Genomic DNA, 21,008 nt, shown 5'->3' with positions numbered 1-21,008 from the left:
GAAAAAATAGCCTTTTGTAATGAGGCAAAAGCGTAGTTTTCTGTAGCTTTCCTTGGAAAGGGGAAAAATATGTTTTGCATACAATGGAAACTTTGAAGTAGCTCAGCTTTGACATGGACATCTGGCACAGAAGGGGTCATCTTGAAAAGCCTTTGGCAAGTTAAAAGAAACAAAAATGAAGCTTCTACAAGGAAGTATCTGTCAGCCTTAAAAATAGGTGATCTCTCTTGGTCATTTGTCATGATAAGTATGTAAATTCATATTATCTAGCTTATAATGCATCATTTTAACGTGGTGATTTTCTGACAGTATGTTAAATCAGTTGCAATCAATTCTGATTCTCCCCCCACCCCCAAACATTATACACACTCACATGATTATTGTTTCTTCCTGTTCTTTTCTCTTCTCTCTCCCTCTGTCCCCTATCACATTTTCAGGGTGATGTTGGGGAATAAATAAAGGAAGAGAAGCAGTCCTCAGATGCAAGGAGCTCAGTAACTGTTTTGGAAAGCTTTTGGCTAAAAGTCTTCAAATCACAAGAGTTGTGTGTAGCAAAGAACTACTGTTAAATAACAGGCTGGGTGCATATATATATATATATGCACACACACACACACATATATATATATATATACACATACTCACATATATATTTTTAAAATTTATATTTCTGTTTTGTTATTCAAGGATGAGATGTTACAGGAGGAATGATTTTTTCCTGAGGTTTTTGCCTCTTTATTTGTGTTTGCTAACCTGTAGTCTTTAGGTATCCTCCCGAAAAAAAGTGGCGATTTCTATAGCAAAGCATAGTTTCCAGTGAATCAACCATTTAACTTAGCTCCTTCAAATATTAGATATTAATAAAACATAATTTACATAACTTATTTTCAGAATATATAATACATAAAAAATAAAATGAAACACTTTAGCTGTTGGTAATTCTAGAATTTGATGAAGTTTGTGCTGCTACAATTTCTTTGTGGTAGCAATATTAATTCTGAATGTAAATGCTTTTTAGGAGTCTGCTTTCATTATATGTTTGCTTCATAACTTTGTAGTAGTAAGATGAAATAATTTTCTGTAATGTTAGGGAATTTCTTTTGTGAGACAGTTAATAGCAATGAGTATCACCATGACATTATTAATTCTGCAAGCTAAAGACTCTTTTTAGAAGCTTGTGGATCATTGCTGTGAATATCTTCTGGACATTAATTTTGGGTAGCTCTGAGTTAAGCTCTTTCTTCAAAGCATTGCTATTACAAAAGATTTTCTAAAAGAACAGTAGGAATTCTGTTCCAATAACCTCCTAATGTTCATCTGTAGTTTATTATATTATTTATGTTAAACTTAACTGTAATTTGTTTAGAACTTGCACAGTGACATAGTAACTTTTCAAGGTAAGTCTGATTTGTATGGGTACCAATAAACTTGTTAAGCTTTTTGGAGTTTATTTTTTTTTGGAGTTGTCTATGTGCATGTATGTAATAAATATTTAAGTATTTGTCCAATATGCTGTTTATTGAACAGTTCATAAAACTTTTTATTTTTAATTTCTTTAAATTATTAGTTTATTCAATTACAAACATTTCTTCCTTAAACACTTTGCCTCTAGGGAGATTTCTGTTGACCAAATGTCAAAATATGAGCTTTCAGATTGCCTGTGATTTTTGTTTTTAGCTTTGTGCCTCTATTTATGATGATAAAATACATAATATACCTGAAATATGTATACAGGTTTCTGATATGCTGTACTTAGCTGACATCTGGTCTCTTTTTGGGTGTTTGCTAAATAACTTCCTGTGTTTGACAATCAGTATGGATACTCATACTGCAACAGCAAAAACTATTCTATCTCAAGTGTACGGTCATCTAATAAATGTGATGTGTTGATGGACTCTTTTTCTCTCTCTCTCTCTTCTGTTTTTCTCCCACCCCAGTGGTATAAGACCATTCATGGCAGGGCACATTATGTCTTTCGTTCCTCTCGTCTGCCTAGGCAAGCATTTATTCCTTATTTTAGGGCAACGTTTGAGTTCACAGGAGAAAAACTAAAAGAAACAAACAAAAAAAATTAATTGTTTCCCCTACTTTTGGGGTTTCACTGAGACACCTTCATGGTATTGTGCCATGCTTTGGTATGCTTAGATAGTCTCTGCCCTTCCTTTTTCCATAATCTGGGGTTTACAATGACTTGGGGTTTACAATCTTCTGGATGCATGTCTTCACATTCCTGTTCAATAACTAAATCTGTTTCATGGTTCTGTTGGGATTTTTTTTTAAACAGTACAGCATCTGACTTTTTGATCTGTCTACTACTTGGGGTGTTTTTAATTTATAGTAGTTCATCATCATGGCCGGGCTTCGCGAACGAAGATTTGGGAAGGGCTCTACCCACGTTTGTCGCAAGCGCTGAAAAGGCCAATACAAGACAGGCATGTCCGGTTGCAAAAGGCACAGCAGAAAGACTCCTTAGATGGTATATTCTGCAAGGCACAATTCTTTCTGCATTGTCTTTTCTCCTCAAGGGTGATCCTGCGTGCTTTCTCAAAGGCATCTGCAGCATTATAGATGGAGTGTCTCCAGGTCTCCCGGTTGGAGGCCAGAGTAGACCAGTTATGGCCAAGGCTGAGATGTTGTTTCAGGGAGTCCTTGTATCTTTTCTTCAGGGCTCCTCTCTTGTGGCAGCCGGTGGCAAGTTCACCGTAAAGCAAGATCTTAGGGAGGCGATGGTCCTTCATCCTGGAGACGTGCCCTGCCCATCGCAGCTGTGTTCTCAGCAACATGGCCTCAATACTTGTGACTGCTGCTTGTTCTAGAACAGATGTATTGGTCACATAATCTGACCAGTGGATGTTTAGGATTGTTCGGAGACAGCGTTGATGGAAGCGTTCTAGGAGACGCAGGTGGTGGCGGTAGATGACCCATGATTCAGATCCGTATAAGAGAGTAGACAGCACTATGGCTCTGTAAACACTGATCTTTGTACTTTTCTTCAGGTGTTTATTTCGCCAAACTCTTTTATGAAGCTTTCCGAGAGCTCTATATGCCTTTGCTAACCTGTTTATAGTAGTTAGGACAGTATGAATTACACTTTTTTTTTTCCTCATGTGGCTCACTGGAGCCATCCATTGTCATTGAAGGATGTTCTCCTTGAGTTATTCTTCATTGCAGATGCCTATTCAGCAGTCTGGATTTTGGATTGAACTGCTAGACATTCTCTCTGCAACCAGTTTTGTCTTTTAATTTCGATGAGGTAGTGCTGGATTAGGTATCAGTACTCAGAACTTTGCCATGCCAGGCTGTAAAGATGGGTGGCAATTTGGCTAATATGGCAGCTTCCATCCTGTAACAGCATCTTCAAACTCTGCAGATGTGTGCTTTGTGTACTTTCTAGGGAGTAAGGGGTGTTCCTTAGCAGGTTGTTGATGATTTCTTCTGATGTAATTTTTTTCCTTCAGTGGCAGCAGGATCCTTGTAATGCATATGAGAAAGCCCTTTTATCCTTCGTCACTTGATTACAATGGACAGTGCTCTTACAGGATGAGGGATTCAGTATAACTAGAGCACAGAAATGTTGGTCTCTCAAGGAGTTAGGCATACATATGAGATACAGAGAGATCAGCATAATTTAAAATGCTTATTTAATTTTCCTGTACAACATACTGGAGTGTCATGCATAGGTAATGTTAAGAATTCTGCATCTACAGAAGAACTGAGAGAACATGGTCTCTATTCAGTTGCTTGCTCTTAAGACCTCTCTGTAAGCATGTAAAAAATCACTTGCAGTTTATCCTCAGACACACTGAACACATCTAGTTGCTTAAAGCTATTGGGCCAAGAATAGGAAATACCCCAAGTACTGAAATCTGACAGAAAGGTCATAAAACTGTGTGTTGAGATATAACAGGATATACTGGTATCTCTTTGCCAGAGATGTTTTGATCCTAGAGTCTCCACAGAATGAGTTCGAAATACTGTTCTACAGAATGTTGATTTTTTGTTTACTTCCAAATCCATTGTTTTCTAAAGTCCTAAGGAGATAAGATCCTGCTGTCCTTGCTTTGCAGAGACAGTTACAGTTTTGTGAGCAACTATATTTTCAGTTGGGCCTTCCAGGACTGTGTTTTTTGTGACACATTTTCTTAAGCAGATTGTGAATATATCTACTAGTCCAAGTGTATTACTCAGCTTCACTATTTGAATGGAGTGACTGCTTGGGCTGGGCTTGCTCTTTCTTCACAAGTATTGAAGGGAACTGTCACATTTGTATTTGTAAATGGATTAGTTAGCTGCATGCCAGTCTCCAGTGTTGGTTTGATCACAGTTACAGGTTTCACCTGTGGTTAAGCTATCCTTTTGTTCATTTTTTTATGGGAAAGATTAAATATGAGTCTTTTTTATCTGCAGTTTTTGTTGACATGACATGTATTCACTTCCCTGCCCCCCCAACTGTTCTTTGATTGGAACTTTAATACAATGTAAATTTTACCAGTTTGTTAATTTTGGGGATCCCTTGTGCAGTACTTTGGCCTGTCTGATTCTGGATTTGCTCTTGATTAAATAATATCCTGCTTTCTCAGGCAGAGAACCCTCTCCTTAAAGTGGAGATTTATGAAAAAAAATTATGTATTTTGGAAGACAAACATAAAATTCACTGTGGTACAATGTAGTAAAGATTTTCATGTATATTCAAGTTTACGTCATGTTGGTTAAGGCATCTGTATGATATTCTGAATGTCATGAAATTACAGAATGGTTCAGGTTGGAAGGGACTTTAAAGATCATGTAGTTTCAACCTCCCTGCCATGGACAGGGACACTTTTCACTAGACCAGGTTGTTCAGAGCTCCATCCAACCTGGCCTTGAACACTTCCAGGGTTGGGGCATACACACCTTCTCTGGGCAACCTGTTCCAGTGCCTCACCACCCTCACAGTAAAGAATTTCTTCCTAATATCTAATCTAAACCTACTCACTTTCAGTTTGAAGGCATTCCCCCTTGTCCTATCACTAAATGCTCTTGTGAAAAGTCCCTCTCCATCTTTCTTGTAGGCTTCCTTCAGGTATGGGAAAACCACCGTTAGATCACCCCAAAGCCTTCTCTTTTCCAGGCTGAACAATCCCAAATCTCTCTGCCTTTCTCAGAAAAGAGGTGCTCCATCTCTCTAATCATTTTATGGCCTCCTCTGGACTGACTCCAACAGGTCGATGTCCTTCCTGTGCTGGGGACCCAAGAGCTGGACACAGTATTCCAAGTGAGATCTCACTAGAGCAGAGCAGAGGGACAGAATGCCCTCCCTTATCCTGCTGGCCACACTGCTTTTGATGCAGCTCAGGATACGTTTGGCTTTCTGGGCTTCGAGTGCACACTGCCAGCCCATGTCCAGTTTCTCATTCACCAGCATTTCCAAGTCCTCAGCAGGGCTGCTCTTGATCTGTTCATCCCCAGGATGTACTGATACCAGGGTGTTGTGGTTTAGGAAGGGTACTCCTTGGTTCAGTGCCCCCACCAAGACTCTCCAAACCAGGTGGAGCTCCCCTTCCTCCCTCCAATTGGAGGCACAAAAGGTAAAGATCATGGGTTGAGATAAGAATAATTTGATGGAAACAACGAGATAAGAAAAGGAACAGTAACAGCAACAATATTAATAACAAAAGGTATGAGAAAATAAATGATTCACATGGACAAACATTCCCAATAACAGACAATACCGAACGGCTTCATCAACCATGTTTTCTTGACTGGAAGGAATCCCTTCTCCTTAGAAGAGAGAGTCCCCTTTTCCTGGCCCAGGCAATGACAGGAGGTGATACAGAATAACCTTGGTGTCCTAGCCATGCTCCCTTCGGGTTACTGCAAAACATTAACCCTGTCCTGGCCAGAACCAGGACACGGGCGTTGGTTGCCCCGATTCAGGTGTAACACCTTGCACTTGACCTTATTAAATCTCATCAGATTGCCACAGGCCCACTTCTCAAGCTTGTCCAGGTCCCTCTGGATGGCATCTTGTCCTTTAAACCACAAAAAATGTGTTTTGCTACAGATTGTTTAGGAAAATAAATGATTAATTTTGATGGTCTTTTGTTTTTATAGCTTTATTTGACTAATTTTTTATGTTTTCAAAAATCTGAGCTAGTAAATGGAAATATGGTTTAGTGTCCCATCAGAAATGTTAACCAAGGTATCAATTACATGATTATGTTTTAAAATAAGTGTGAAAAATAGTAAACAGAATTGTATCTTGTTTATTTCAGAGTGCTACCTCAAAGGTGTGTACAGATACTGAACAGCTTTCATTGCAGTCAGGCCTTTTGACTTTCTTCATGTTTACATGGCTAATATAAACATGTAAGCGCTTTTCCACAGTCATTAAATTTTCATTTAAATATATTTCCTTATGACACCGATGTGAAATGTTGCAATATGCTTACACTGTGTTAGACAGGAAAGGTGCATCCTGGATGTTCATGAAGATTATTGGTTCCTGCTGAGAAATTTGTAAATAGTGGATATAACTCAGTGACACCTGCAAGTCAAACATTTAGCCAGTACAGTTTTTTGTTTCTTACAGGAGTTTCCACTGATCTGACTTCTAGGACAGTAAAGAACTGCTTGTGTAGTTAATGTTTCTCTGCCATACTATCATTCAAGGGCTCCTCGAAGTCATAAACAAACAGGGAATCTTTAGATTGATAAGCTTTTGGTACTGGCTTTTCTCCTGAAGTCTCCTACAATTGTGCAGTGTTTAATTTAAACTTCTTACCTTCTCTGGCAGAAGCAACCACAATGAGATTGATTATTTCTTTATCTGGCTTAGCCATATCTTATCAAAAAAGGTGTTAGCTTTAACTGTTCTTTTTGAAATCATAAGTGCTGTGAAATGGAAGCATGTGGAATGCTCTTTTGGACAGTTCTTTTCCTGGTTGTTGCTTGAAAATATTTTTAATATGGTGTTTGACTGTCATCATCTGATGTTGAAGTGTATCTAGAGCTCAGGGCCCTTGGGTTGTGGCATTTTAAAAATTTTTATGTTAGGTCAGATGTGATTATAGATGAAAAAACTGTGTATTCTCATCTGAGAGTTCTTCATCTGTGTTTGGATGTGCTGTGTAAAGACTTTTATTTTGAAGGTGGATAGTCCAGGTGTGCAGTTAGTATGTACTTACATAAAAAACCCCAAATACCATATGATGTCTTTAAGAATAATCAGAATCAGTGTAAATACTTTTTGTGGTGTATTAGTAGCACATGTATCAGTGTGAAAAGTTTCTGCTGGAGTGTGGTAAACCAAAATGAAGTATTTTCTTTTGAACTGTGATTTCTAATGATATTTATACTATTACAGGGGTCTGTCTTCCCTATCCTGCACTTATTAGGTATATGTAATTGGTGGTAGCATGTACAGTGTGTAGAGAAAAGATCTTTGGAAGGCAGAGTCATCAATTCTTGAGGGTGCAGTTTGAGCCTCAACATCTTCTCTCTCATCTGTCTTTTATCTTTTATCTTTCATCTTGTGCTTTATCAGCTTTAGACTTTCTATTTCTTGTCAGAAATGTATGAAGTGTAGTCACAAGTTTCTCCTTCTTTGTCCAGTAAACAGTATGATAAGTTCAATGATGGTCAACACTGATGTCAAACTGTATCTCATTAAAACTATGTGTATAGTGAAAACTGCTACAAAATTTGCTTTTATATCAGTCTTAAGATTACATATCAATGTTGGGTTTTTTTTAGCATTGTCTCAGTGTCTTTTCTTTTATGCTTCCCACAGTTCTTCCATATATTACTTTTTACTTTCCTACTGTCCTCTTACTGAAATCAAGATTTAGCAGAAAACCCGTTTTCATGATTCTGTATCTCTGAGTGTTTGAGTTCTGCTTTGTTTTCTTTGCTTGGTATCTGGCAGCAACTTGACTGCAGTAGGAAGGGGTGATCTGTGGTTAATTGAAGCTGCTGTTATAAAGGAAAGCAGAAGTGATGCTTGGTGCAATTTATAAAGTTCTAGAAATGCTAAAGTGCTAGAAAACTAGATTATACATGTAGACTATACATATCCATATAGTACACGTATAGACATAAGTATATACAAAACTATGTAATTATACTGGTTTATACCTTATACTGGTCATGTGGGTGTATTGGATCTGGCTGAGATGGAGTTCATATTTCCCATAGCAGCCCTCACAGTGCTGTGCTTTGCATTGGTAGCTGGAAAGGTGGTGATAACACACTGGTGTTCGGCTACTGTTAAGTGGTGCTGGCACAGCATCAGCACTGTTTCTCCAACATTCTGCCCCCCAACAATTGGCTGGTGGTGGGAAAGATCCTGATCAGGGACACAACTAGGACAGCTGAGCCAATTAACCAAAGGGATATTCCATACCATGTGATGTCAGCTTAAATGAAAAAGCTAAGAAAAGGAGGAGGAAGGTGGGCCATTTGTTATTTACAGTGTTTGCCCTCTGGAACAACCACAACACATGCTGAAACTCTGCTTCCTGGGAAGTGGCTGGACAGCACTTGCTGATGGGAAGGAGAGAATAGAAATTATTTTTTTTCCTCTTTGCTCATGCATGCACAAACTTTCGATTTGGCTTTGGTAAACTGCCTTCTTTTAACCTAGGAGTTGTTTTCCATCTTATTTTCTCTCCTCTGTCCAGCTGAGAAGGGGGAGTAATAGATCATCTTGGTGGGCACTGGTTGTCTAGCCAAAGTCAGCTCAACACGATAGGGTAGCTTGTATCGTGGTCATTGTACAGTGTAGGGAAAGATGGCTTACTACCAATATTTACTTGTTTTGGGAACGAATGGAGCACTCATTTGTGGACCCTTTAACCCACAGTAAAGTCATTGAAGTGTCTGTTTGCTTTCTTTCATATATTATAGACTGAAAGAGATAAAAAAATGAAATTTAGCTTGATTAAACTCAACATGTAACTTTAAAAATTTTATTTGCTGTTTATCACCAATTAGGAAAAACACATGTATAATTTTCAAAAAATTTCCTTCATGGATTAGGAGTCAGAGGAGTAAGAGGCAAATACAAAACAAGATTGCCTAATGGATAGTAAAAGTGGGAGATAGAAAAATAGCAATCACTTCAGGAGGAAGCTTGAAGCATACATTTAGCAAGAGTCTGTTAATATAACACTATTTTAGTCTGTTTGTGGTGAAGCATACTCAAGGAAAAGATGTGTCAGGATTTATGCAAATATGAGAAACTTAAAACACCTGAAACCTTTCTGAAATGAAATGTACTCTAATATTACTGCATGGTTTTTTCCCTAACATTTAGGCTCTATTAAACTTGGTGTGTAGTATCAAGGAATAGATTCAAAGGCATTTTCTGGTGTATTGAATGATATACATTGCATGGGTTTTTGTATAATATTCATGCTGATGGAATTAATTCAATACAAATTTTCAGCTTCCTTCGTTATCAGGCACCATCAGCTTCCTAACAGGCAAATTTCAGAAAGGTCTTTTAGATTTTTCTTATTGAAAATCCCTGACCAGTTCTTTGATCTGAATTGCCAGGATCTCAGATTTGATAGTTTTTGTGACATTTGTTTGAAGATCTGCCTTTATTAGTCTGTCTGATAAATATGAACATTTGTCATGTCTGATATGAACATGAAGCTGTATTGCTCTCTCAAGGGAAGCAGTGTTGTGTCTTCCTTTTTTTCAGCTTCCTGGATGCTGAACGCTGCTTGCATCTGTTCATAGCCTTCCCACAGAGGAGCAGTGGCAGCAGTACGAAACTGATACTATCTTTTAAAGCTGCGCAGCTGCTGGTATGGCTCTGAGTCACAGCAGTGAGGTTGACCACAATCTTGTTAATGCACTGCTATTTGAGCAGTCAGTTAGTAAAAGCAGAGTCACTCAGCTGATCAATGATAGACTTTGGAATAAAGTGCTATGATTTTTATTTGGTTCTTGCTTGAAAAACTTAAAAGGAAAGATGAAATAATATATGAATTCCTACTATAATTTCCATAGCAAAATCAAACCGTGTGCTCACTGTGGGCAGGTTTGAAGAACTTACCTTTTTAAGAAGGAAAAAAGAGGAAGAAAAAGGGTGGGGCCATCTAAGGCACAGTACAAAATGAGGTTTCTTTCTTTTAATCTACTAAATGAGTTGTTTCAATTCATACATAAAGGATTTTTAATAGTTCTGTTGGTATTTCTCTTGTGTGTTCCCATCTTTTTCAATATAAATTTCTCTGACTGTAAAAGATTTGGGTAATGTTATTTGTAGGCATAGGTGGTATTTGTAGTGGATAGTAAAGTGTATCTTTTTTAATTTTTAAAAAACTTTATCTCCTTTATGTCAGAAGTTTGATAAGTTGAATTAAACCCCAGAGTTTAAAATGATCCTTCCTAATTATTAGCAAGGCCCCCTTGCTTTTTTATATAAATGAACTAGAAGCAAGTTAGATTTTTTATTAGCTTACAGCCATGTTCCTTCGTGTTGTGTTTTCAACATCATAATTGTTTTTCAGTGACATGTATGGTACCGTCTTCCTTCTTCTGTGAAGCTTGCTGATCTTTTTTTTTTTTTTCTGTGACTGTCCTACATTGCTCATGGCCTTGTCTTTTGGTAGGATAGACTTTCTCTTTTGAACTAATTACTGCAATTTGTAACAAATAATCATGAGCTGTACTGCACAAACTATTTTCTTCCTCAAATTCAAACCCAGGTTTGTTTTTCTTATTTTATTTCTTAACCTTATTTCAAGAGACAGGCTTTGCCAGCATTTCAGCTTTTATTTCGTTTTTATGTTGACTGTATTCTCACTTAACAATATTCTTAATTGGGCTTTCCTGACAGCTTTTTTTCAGTCATTTCATTCATTAACCTGTGCCTACAGAGAGTGTTCTTTCTGTGTGGTTTTCTTGCCTCTAAATTTTCTAATTCTTTTAGTTAAATTTCTAAAGATGGTTACTACTTTTTCCTCTTCTTTTATGTACTTTTCCTGACTTTATCTGCACTTAATTTTAGTTCCCTTAAGCTGGTTTGATTTCAAATCCCTTTTGACTGCATCAGCACTAATAAAGTGGACCATTGTCTGGTATTGAGGACAGCTGGCACAGATTGAGATTTGTCCTTTCTGTTAATCTTTCAGCCTTCAAAACAGGTAGCTATGTGCAGTACCATTTGGAAGTTTTCCCAGCCATGTGATAACCCTCAGATTGTTCCCAGAGGTTGGAAGAGTGCAGTTGGCCTTTATCAAAAGTATTTCAGGACTTGTTCTGACATGATGATTTGCATTTTAGTGTCTGGGAAAGTTTTAGTCATTAATATATTGATGTAACCTTTAAGGTTAACTTTTATAAAGGCAGTAGTCAAGCCAGTTACCAGCTAGGTTAACTCAGTTTTATCTGTGATCTGCTTCCTAAAAGGCCTACTCTGTGAATCATTATTATTAAATTTTGTGCTTTGAATGATTCTACTAGCTGTCTAGAATGAAAAAAAAAAAGAAAACAACAACAACAAAAAAAAAGAAATAAACAATCTAACAATCTCTCTCAACAGTCCTTCCAAGTCCTCATCCACTTAAATTTTCTGATTTGGTAATTTATAGGAGGTCTACACTTTCCTTCTCACTGTAACTTTCTCATTCTAATGTTATGTGGAGTGTTTGGCTTCTGTTGCATTCTGGATCTCAGAACAAGTATACAGATCTTAAGATATTCAAGACAAGATTCCTGCTCCACCATATATATCGGTCCTTCCTGAGCCAAGTATGCTCTCTAACACTATGGAGTATCCCACTAAATGTGTTGTGTCAGTTGAGTTATATTTTTGTTTACTTTCTGAGATTTCCAGCAACCCTTAGTTTTATTCCCCATAGTTCTTGTGTTAGTTTACTGAGAATCAGAAGTTCACAAGGAAGCTCTGAAGATAGTCTACTGTTTACCACCTTCTCCTCCCTGTGACCCTTTAACTACCCACGCTTGCCACTCATTACTTTGGAGCTGTGATCTAGGTTGCCATTTGTAAATCTTGTTATTTTATCAAAGAGGACACTCTTTGCCTTTAATTTGCTCACTGGTGATTTGAATGACAGCAAATTTTTAGCCTGCTAGGCTGGGAAGCACAGATGGCACTTCATATGGCTGAGAAAAAGTGGAACTCTGGGGAAAAGAAACATATGTTTTCCTGGATTTTAGAGAACTAAGAGAGGTCCAGTGCTTGAAGTGTTTTTCCAAATTTTCCCCAAATTTGTGCTACACATGCAATAGTGTAATGTGTGAGCAATGTCACTCTAGCATACATGAACCTTTATAAAGTGAAAAATGTAGGGCTGCAGACACTGAACAACAGTGACTTGTCTTCCAGGAATAATAGGATGTGTCAGCCAGGGACAAATAAATAAAATGGAAAAATAAGTCAAGTGGTTGGGCCAGTCAGTGTGTCTTGAAGGAGGGGAGCAGGAAAGAACTTGCATAGGGTCACATTGATTAAAAATATGCTTATATTTGGGATGTTATTTAATAACTTAATTGTTTGTCTCTTTAATACATTCATAAAAGAAATCAGTGGATTTTGTACTGTTCTGTGTACTGTATCAGTTTTGTAGACAGTGCTGAGTTTATGCCTTGAGAAATGATTATGAGTGAAAATTTCAATATCACGAAGGAACTTTATACCTTATAGCAACTATTTTATATTTTCTTCTGTAAGGAATAAGCACTAAATGATACTGAATTTTGCTCCTAACTGTTATTTGTGCTATTAAAAATGGTGTACTCTTGGAACAAGGTCGAAGTGTCAAAGTCATATCTGATAAAGAAAAACAAGTGTGAGGTGATCTTTGTCTTTTAGGTTTGTTTTGAGGAATAGTGAGGAATAATGCTCCCAGATCTTGTTTGATTGAAGTGGAATTTTATTGAACAACTGTATGTCCTTCTCAAACCAGTGGTAATCAAAGCTTATTTGAAGGGGAACCTCCTTTACAGAGTTGAACTGCAGAAAGAATCCTTTGCACTTCTCTGCAAAACAGCTAATTCCCGAGAGCTTTCTTCTGTGTGCAGTAGAAGTTAGATGATTTGGCTTTGATCCTTGCATATTATGGATTGAATATATTCCACCTTTTTTAGCTCTAGCAGTAAGGAATCATAAGGAAAAAAACACCCAACCAAGCCCTATGCCATTATATAATATATATTGATAACCTTATTTTTTTTTAATATAATCATTAAAAAGATGATCTGCCCCTCTGTTTCCCTGGGATGTTCTTTCTTTCCATATTTGTTTAAATAAATTTGCTTAGTATCAGCAACTAATAATGCTACCAGACAGATGGATTGATGGGTATAAGAGAAACGAAGTTCAGTTTTTCAGTTAAAAACTACTTCTCTATTAGAATACAACAGTATATCTTAAAACTGGAAGAATCATGTTCTGAGCCTCACTTGGCTTACAGATGGAATAATTTTTTTCTTTACTAATTTACTGATTTTGTTGTTTAAGTGGTTTTATTGCTTAAACTTGATTCTTTTCATATAATGTTTTCCCTAACACAGATTCAGTGAGTTCTCTGCCAGCTACTTGAAACTGTAGAGCCAGCACTAAAATATGCAAGTGACTTCACTAAAAAGCTGGTCTGTGTGCTTCAGAAATTGCTTGTACTGGAGAAGGTAGGATTTTCACACTTAGTAGTAGATTTGTCTGTTTGGAGTAATAGAAAATGATTTAAGTTTAATAAAAAACAAATAGATTGCAAATTCACATACTTGAGCACAGATAAGAACTCCTGGTACCAGAAAGGTGGATCGTTCTTGTATGACCCAGATCCTGATCTCTTTCTTTCTCAGATCATGTGACTTCGTGGGTGTAACTTGATTCTAAACCACACCTCCTGGTTTCTTGCTTTTAAAAAAGGTTGCTAGGACCAGCTAGTAAAGGTTGATTTACATTGAGAATGGCATATAGCTCTGATCACAGTCACACCCAGAAAAGTCTGAGTCCTTGGGATAAGAAAGAACTGTTAGTGTGATTAAGCTGTTACCTTCTTAAAGGAGAATGAAAGAATTTGGCAAGTAAGAGCTAGGAAGAATAACAAAAGTCTCAGTTGGATTTGAGGGCATATATGGGAGAGAAACATCTGAAAATAAATGTATCTGAGGGATAAACTTAGTAACAAATCTTGTTTGAAAATCAGAGGATGGGGTCTAGTCTCAGTAATGGGGAGTGGTTCAGTGGTTCAAGATGATGTTTTAGTATTTATATAAGAAGACTGTGCAAGATTATGAGGTTGATCCTCGAGTCAGAAATTAAAAATAAACATATGAGATTTTGTAGTCATAGAATAACAGAAATCTCTGAGAAAGAGGATAGAGCAGACAAGAAAATATTTGATTGTTATTTGCCATAAAGCTTCCAAGTTTACAAATTCTGTTCCTTAGGGCTACCACTGGTATCCTGTTCAGATCAGAGGGGAATATTTTTTATTTTTATTTTTTCTCTTCTTGGTGCATAGTTTATCTTTTTTGAAGCAGAGACAATTTGCCATTCACTAAAGGTGGGATTTTGAGTGATGTCTGATTCTTTCTGTGGTATTAGGCAAGTAGTCCTGGCCTGGCATAAGGATCTAGTGTCTATATTCAAAGTTAAATCAGTTTACCCCAGACAAATGGGAAGGGAGAAGTGTTTCCATTTTCTTCCCACTGCTGCACCCTTCTGTATTCCCAAGGTGATGTAGGTCTTTTCATCTAACATGTAGTTGGAGGCACTTAAAATGTGGCATCCTGGAACTCTGGTATCTTGCTGTTGTGCATTCAAGTTTTGCGTCTTTTTCAAATTCAATTTCAAATTACATGAAAAATGCTGAGGAAATGTTTTGGACTTGGTTTTGAATGGATTCTTGCAATGCAGGAGACTGGATTAAACACTGCAGATGGTATTGAACCCTTTATAAGGATATATATTTTTTTATAAAGAGATTAATTTTTCTAAAAAATAATTGTAGTGACTAGTCCATGTTCACCCAACAATTCAGTCAGAACTGGGCATATAACCAAAATTTCCTATCTACAAGGTCACTTCATGACCTTTATTTCCATAAAGATCTCTGCAAGAGGAGCAGATTTATCTGGAAGAAACCACTGTCTAATTAGTGATATTTGTAAATATTGTGGAGGTGTTTGAACAACAAATGCAAAGCATTTTTAAAATAGTTTTATCTTTTACATTTTAAATAGAATTCCGTTTTCAGGGATTTATTAGCAATACTAAGCCGGAAACTTGCAAACTCTTTGATAGTTTTGAAGTTTTGAATGTCTCAGAGTAGGCCGTTTTAAGATAATCACAACTTATGCAAAATTACTGTCTATTCTTTTTGTGGAACTGTGGAAAAAAGCCCCAAAAAGCTATATTTCTTTCCTCTTAGTTATAGATTTGTGGATTGACAGGAAAATTTGCTGTTTTCATGCATCCTGATTACTGTACAGTGTTTGTTACTTCTTCGTGAGTTAGTCTGAGCAGACTACGGGCTACAAGAAAATACTCTAAAATAAGTACATAGTTGGTTGCAAAACAAAGCTCGTAACTCACATTAAAATTTAACTGTCATACAGGGAGCATGAAGCAGAGCTACGAATGTCTTGTCCAGCCTAAGCTGGGTTGTTTTGTGTCAAATCAACTCCACATATTTCAGTGTTTTGTAATTTTTTTCTTTTTTTTTAATTTATCATTGACAGTATGTGGACAAATTTTCCTGCAGTAGAGGTATAAACTACATTGGAACTTTTTGGGTTTTTTCCTCCTCTGCTTTGTCAACAGCTATTGAGTAGCTACTTCACTCCGATGGTAGATTAGTGTGGAAAAAACCGACCCAGATATTCTTGCTTTCTTTTTATTGTTCTATGTGTTTTTATGTATTTTAGGTTATCACAGTTTAAAATTTTGGGAAGTTTTTGTAGAGCATGGTGATTTTCTGAGCCTGGTAGGACTGGAAGGTCTTTTGGTACTGCTTGCAGTTTTATTACTTACAAATAAATCAGCTTGTAAATTTAATAATAGTTCTTTTCATTATTATATGAAATGTAAATGTTTCCACTTCATGTTTACCATGAGCCAATCTGTCTAAATCTATTTTTCCATACTCACATAATGTACTACCTTCTACTTTTTAATGAGGTTGCAAATATGAACTTGTAAGAAGATACATCATAATGTTTCATACAAAAGTAAAAGTAACTATCGTTCTAGACCATACACTAATGGGTTCACTGTAGGGGTAGCTCTTGGAACAGATGGGCTCTGTATTTCATTCTGCCTGGCTTCTTGACTTACCTTCAGCTGAAAGTTTCACCTTTCCATTTTTGTGAAGCAGGCAGTGTAACTGATTTGATGAGGAGTACAATAAAAGAAATAGTTTATTTTTTCTGGAAAGGTAAAACCCTGATTTTGCTTTTTATACATGGAATAACAATGTTGTATTTTTTTTATTTGAAAAGCTGAGATACTGTATCACAGGAAAAGCTATAATCTTCATTGAGTGCTGCCTTAGCTGAAGTATACCAAAACTGTCAGTCTCAAATGGAAATGAAAATAGGCTATCTCCCTCTTTTCCACAGGCATTCCATTTTTGGAAGTTCATGGGCTCTGACTTTGTAGGTGCTGATTATTTTAAATAATTTATTACATGAAAAAGAAAACACAAAATTCAGGGTTTTATTTTTTTATTTGTTTTGTTTTTTTCAATCACTGTTGCTGCTTTTGAGAGACTTAGAGTTGGCAGTTCACCTTCTTCATTTAATGCTACAACTGTTGAAGCTTATTTTTGAAATATCAAATCACTTAATTATAGTTCAAAAATAAGACTTATTTGGCAGAATTCTCATTGCAGTAAAAGTCAGTTATCTGAAGCATTTATCATTTTATCTTCTCTCCTGTTCCTGGTACTATTGTTGCTTGAATTGGTTTCCTATTTATTTTTCTTTTCTGCTTTTATTCCTTCCCTTAAAATCAGGTTCACAAATAAGCTTTTTCAACAGCCAATTTATTGCTGTTTCACAGTCTGATATGTGCAGCTTTTGATTGCTTTTCTGTTAAATGGCTGGGAATCAACATTTGGTTCAGTAGTGTGCTGCCATTCTGAATTAGACAACTGTCATGAAATTATGTAATAACTCTCTGCCTTGATAACCTAAAAGTAAGGTTTTATTTAAAACAATTGTTTCTTCACTAAAAGGGTTGTCAAGCACTGTAACAGACTGCCCAGGGAAGTTGTTGAGCCTCCATCCCTGGGAATATTTAATAGTTGTGTAGATGTAGCTCTTAAGGACATGATTTAGTGGTGGACTTGGCAGTGGTAGGTTTATGGCTGGACTGGCTGATCTTAAAGGTCTTTCCCAAATTAAATGATTCTGTGATAAAAACTAATGATGTTCTTTTCCTTTTCTACTTTCAGAGAACTACCTATGCTTCAAAATGGAAGTGAGGAAGAAGAGTCCCCAAAAGTATTAATTTGAATAAAAATTATTGTTCTTAAGTAAGTACTTCTTGTTCTTTGTGATGTTGCGTCCACAACTGAAAACTGCTTTTCTGTTGATAAATCCTTGTCAGCTGAAAAAAGCAAACTTTGCAAAAGAGAGCTCCTTCACTTTTGTGTCAGATTACTGACTAAATTGGGTCAGTCACCTGTTTCACCTTTCGTTTTTCCTTACACCTATTTTTCTCCCTTCTCCTCCTTGCGTCTCATCTCTAAAAAAAAATCAATCTATCAAAACATTTTTAATGTATTCTTCATCTTAGGTACAAAGCCCTTATTTCTTTGACAGTATTTTTGAGCCCTTTCACCTGTATTGCAGATATTACATGTATTTTTCAAAGATACTTCGGTAGAAACTGGGCACAGGCCCTGTTCCGTGAAGTGTCTATGAGAGTTATAAGTAACTAAGCTTTTGTGGCTGTGAAGTATTGTGTGCTCTTGGATATCCTAGATCCAGTGCTAGATTTTTCTCATATGGTGACAACTATTAAAAAGTTAATACTTCATATTCTTACAGTTTTGAAGGTCTGTGCACGTATGATAATACTCATCTTTTAGGATACAATTTTTTATTTAAATAAAACTCTCTTCGTTTTAAGAAGTTGCTTGATGAAATGAACTTCACTGAAACATGGATTCAGGTGTAAACTTGGAAACCAAGAGCGTTATGACATTATTCTTTTTTTGATGCAAAGAAACAAACCAGGAGCGTTATGACATTATTCTTTTTTTGATGCAAAGAAACAAAAAAGACTGTTATGATCAGTATTCTTAATTATGATAAGGATAAAAAAGTTGTGAAAATGTCTTGAACTTTCACAACTGAACAAGAAGTTCAAGCAAATTTGTTGCAGATGAGATGCTTTTACAGTTCACTCAACTTCAGTACTGATTGTCAGGTTGATGACATCTAAAGTACTCCCAATTATTATGATTTATTTATACAGTTATAATTCTAGAAGTACTATGTTAGTGTAAGAGTTTAATGAATAGTTTAAAGAAAAAAAGAAAATATGGGATTTCAAATGATGTTTTAAGGACCTTGGGGTCAGAACAGAACAAAGAATATGGTGGTAGTTTTCCAAGCATCTAGTGTCTGGTTAGGTGCCTTGAAACTGGGTTAGCTGTTGTAACTGCTTCCTGTTGCTGAAAGGAGTTGTTTCCATTTCTGAACCCAGCTTTCTTCCCTATTCTGATGAAACTGGTTTACTGAATTATCTTACAAATGCAGAAAAGAGGTGGCTAATTTTGTTTCTGGGTTTGTGGATTGGATTAGCTCAGATAAGTGTTCCAGAAGTGTTCCAGTGGTGCAAAGGAAGAAAGAAGACTGCAGGCAGGAGCAAATAGTATGGGAGCATAACCTGTCCCTCCAGGCAGCAGCCAGTAGTCAGTGAATCTGTCCAGCAGGTTGCAGTAATGGTGTCTTAAAGTTGTTAGACTGGGAATTGATAATTTGACCTTGGAGAGGAGCAGACATGGCTTCTATGAAAACTTTAGACTAGAATTGGCTAATTTTGGTAGATCCTGCATTGCTGTTAGTGGTAATGACCTGTTGATACAGAATAGAAACAATGATTCAGAGGGAAAAAATCTTAGCAGATAACTAGAAAATCTGTAATGATCTTCCCCCATCTACCTGCTGCCCTCCAGCTCTTCAGCCCCATGTGTAGTATCTGTGTAGTATCATGTGTATTATCTCCAAGTCTTGAAAATGAATGAAAGGTACATGTGAAGAATTGCATGACTTGTCAAAACCTCACCTCTAATCAGAATTGGTTAGTCCCTTGTATATGTTACATAGTACAGTAATTTGTCTGTATCTTGGTTTACAATTTTGTAAACTAAAATTTGTTTGTTTGTTAGAGCCTGCATGAATGCATATGTACTTAACTTATAGTTTTATACTTCATGTTGTGTTCACACTGTCTTGATTTGTCTGTAAGCTGTGATGGTGGTTGTACCTTCTGTAGAGATGTATTCCTTCCTTTGGCAAGAACAAGGAACAGTGGTTGAAAACTGCATGAAACCTCTTCTTGCCTTTTCTGTTCCATCTGTATGGGAAGTTAATTAAAAGGATTTGTTCAGGTCTATAAATTGCAGTGCCTGGAGCACTAGTTAAGCCAATGGTTTTGTACGCATTGCTCAACTACTAAAGGGAGATTGAGCAGTGGAGCAAAGCTGATTTAAGCTTAGTGTCTAGGTAAGATGTAGGTAGTGCTGGTAGGTTGAGACAAGTAACTGAGTACTAGAGTGAAGGTGATACCTTCCCCATATTACTTGATTATGCAATCTATGGATTGTGTTGGATTCCTACTTCCTGTCAGAATGCATAGCAAGCTGCATTTGGAATTACTTTTTGCTATCACAGTCTGGCTTGGAAAAACTATATTTAATCTATCTACTAATTTAATATTTTTTCCTGTTTCTTTACACATGTACAAACATTTCCATGGTAGTCTTTCCCTTTTTTTTTCCAAATCATATTTCACACTTAGTTCAGTTGTGAACTGCAATTTTGTAGTTTATTAAAAAAAGAAAGATCAACTGCACATTTTTTATTACATTCTAAAATACTTTCTTATCCTTTCTTGGGCATTATGTAAGTTAGATTAATCTGTGATAGGCTTTTGAAGATAAACTAATCTCCACAAAAGGCCCGTATATCTTGAGTTTTATTTGTTGTAAGGGCACCTAAAATCTCGGATAGATATTCACTGTTTCTACATATCTAAATAGATCAGTGTATGATTCCTGATGGAAAAAGAAAATATGTTTTCAGAAGGGTATATTGCTGAATTAGCCCTGCCCTTTTATCAAGACCGTTTATCTGTGGTTCTGGAGTATCTAATACCTTTCTTGCTTGCTACAGATTTCCCCCTTGCCTGAGGATCAGCAAAGTCTGTTTCTTGTTCTGAAACATTTTGTTTCAGTTCACTCTTCTATTCTGGTGGTAATTTAGCTTGGATTCCTGCTTGAAAGATGGCTTATTGCTTCTCTGACTCTCTGAAATATATTCTCTATTAAAAGTGCTTTCTATATAAGTCAGATGCAGCAGCACAAACAACAGTCTTTCACATTTTTCTTTTCAAGAAAAGAGGTTGCTAATGTATCCATTGACTTGCACATTTACTGCAGTGAAAAATGATACCAAATTGAGACACTGCAGAGAGGTTGGAAAACTAGAGTAGGATTTTACATGAAGCAACACATTAGAATGGTCGGGGGAAAATGGGATACAAACCATTAAGGGCAAACTTAAAATACTACTTTTAAATTAAGGAAAAAGAAAATAGGCAAGTACAGGATAAGAAATGGCTGAGAGTTCTGAAGAAAAAGATTGAGAGTTAAACACTGACCTTAAATCAACAGTATTGTGCACAAAAAGTAGTTCTGAAAATGTAACATCACATCAGGATAAATAAATGGAAGTGCTGTCATAAAACACCATGTAAATCTCTCTGCATAGCTTAGGAGTGGAACCACCAAGGTCATTGTGTCCAGTTTGGA

The 21,008-nt window shown here is 36.5% G+C and overlaps 1 protein-coding gene across 2 annotated transcripts in view; it reads left to right on the top strand.

Annotated features, from left to right (window-relative positions):
* Window positions 1-21,008, top strand: part of FUT8 (fucosyltransferase 8) — a 116,312-nt gene that overhangs the window by 7,228 nt on the left and 88,076 nt on the right. The window contains exons 2-3 of one of the 2 annotated variants that reach the window (XM_027719591.2): window positions 13,531-13,644; window positions 17,421-17,501. The gene's annotated coding sequence lies outside the window, so the exon portion shown is untranslated. The remainder of the gene's footprint in view (window positions 1-13,530; window positions 13,645-17,420; window positions 17,502-21,008) is intronic. The other variant, XM_027719590.2, reaches the window with a different exon arrangement.

This window comes from Pipra filicauda, unplaced genomic scaffold (assembly GCF_003945595.2).
Source record: "Pipra filicauda isolate LSUMZ 115617 unplaced genomic scaffold, ASM394559v2 scaffold133_size2016399_pilon, whole genome shotgun sequence".
NCBI classification, from domain to species: domain Eukaryota; kingdom Metazoa; phylum Chordata; class Aves; order Passeriformes; family Pipridae; genus Pipra; species Pipra filicauda.
Note: the sequence above shows the minus strand (reverse complement) of the source record. Positions and strands in the feature narration are given on the sequence as shown.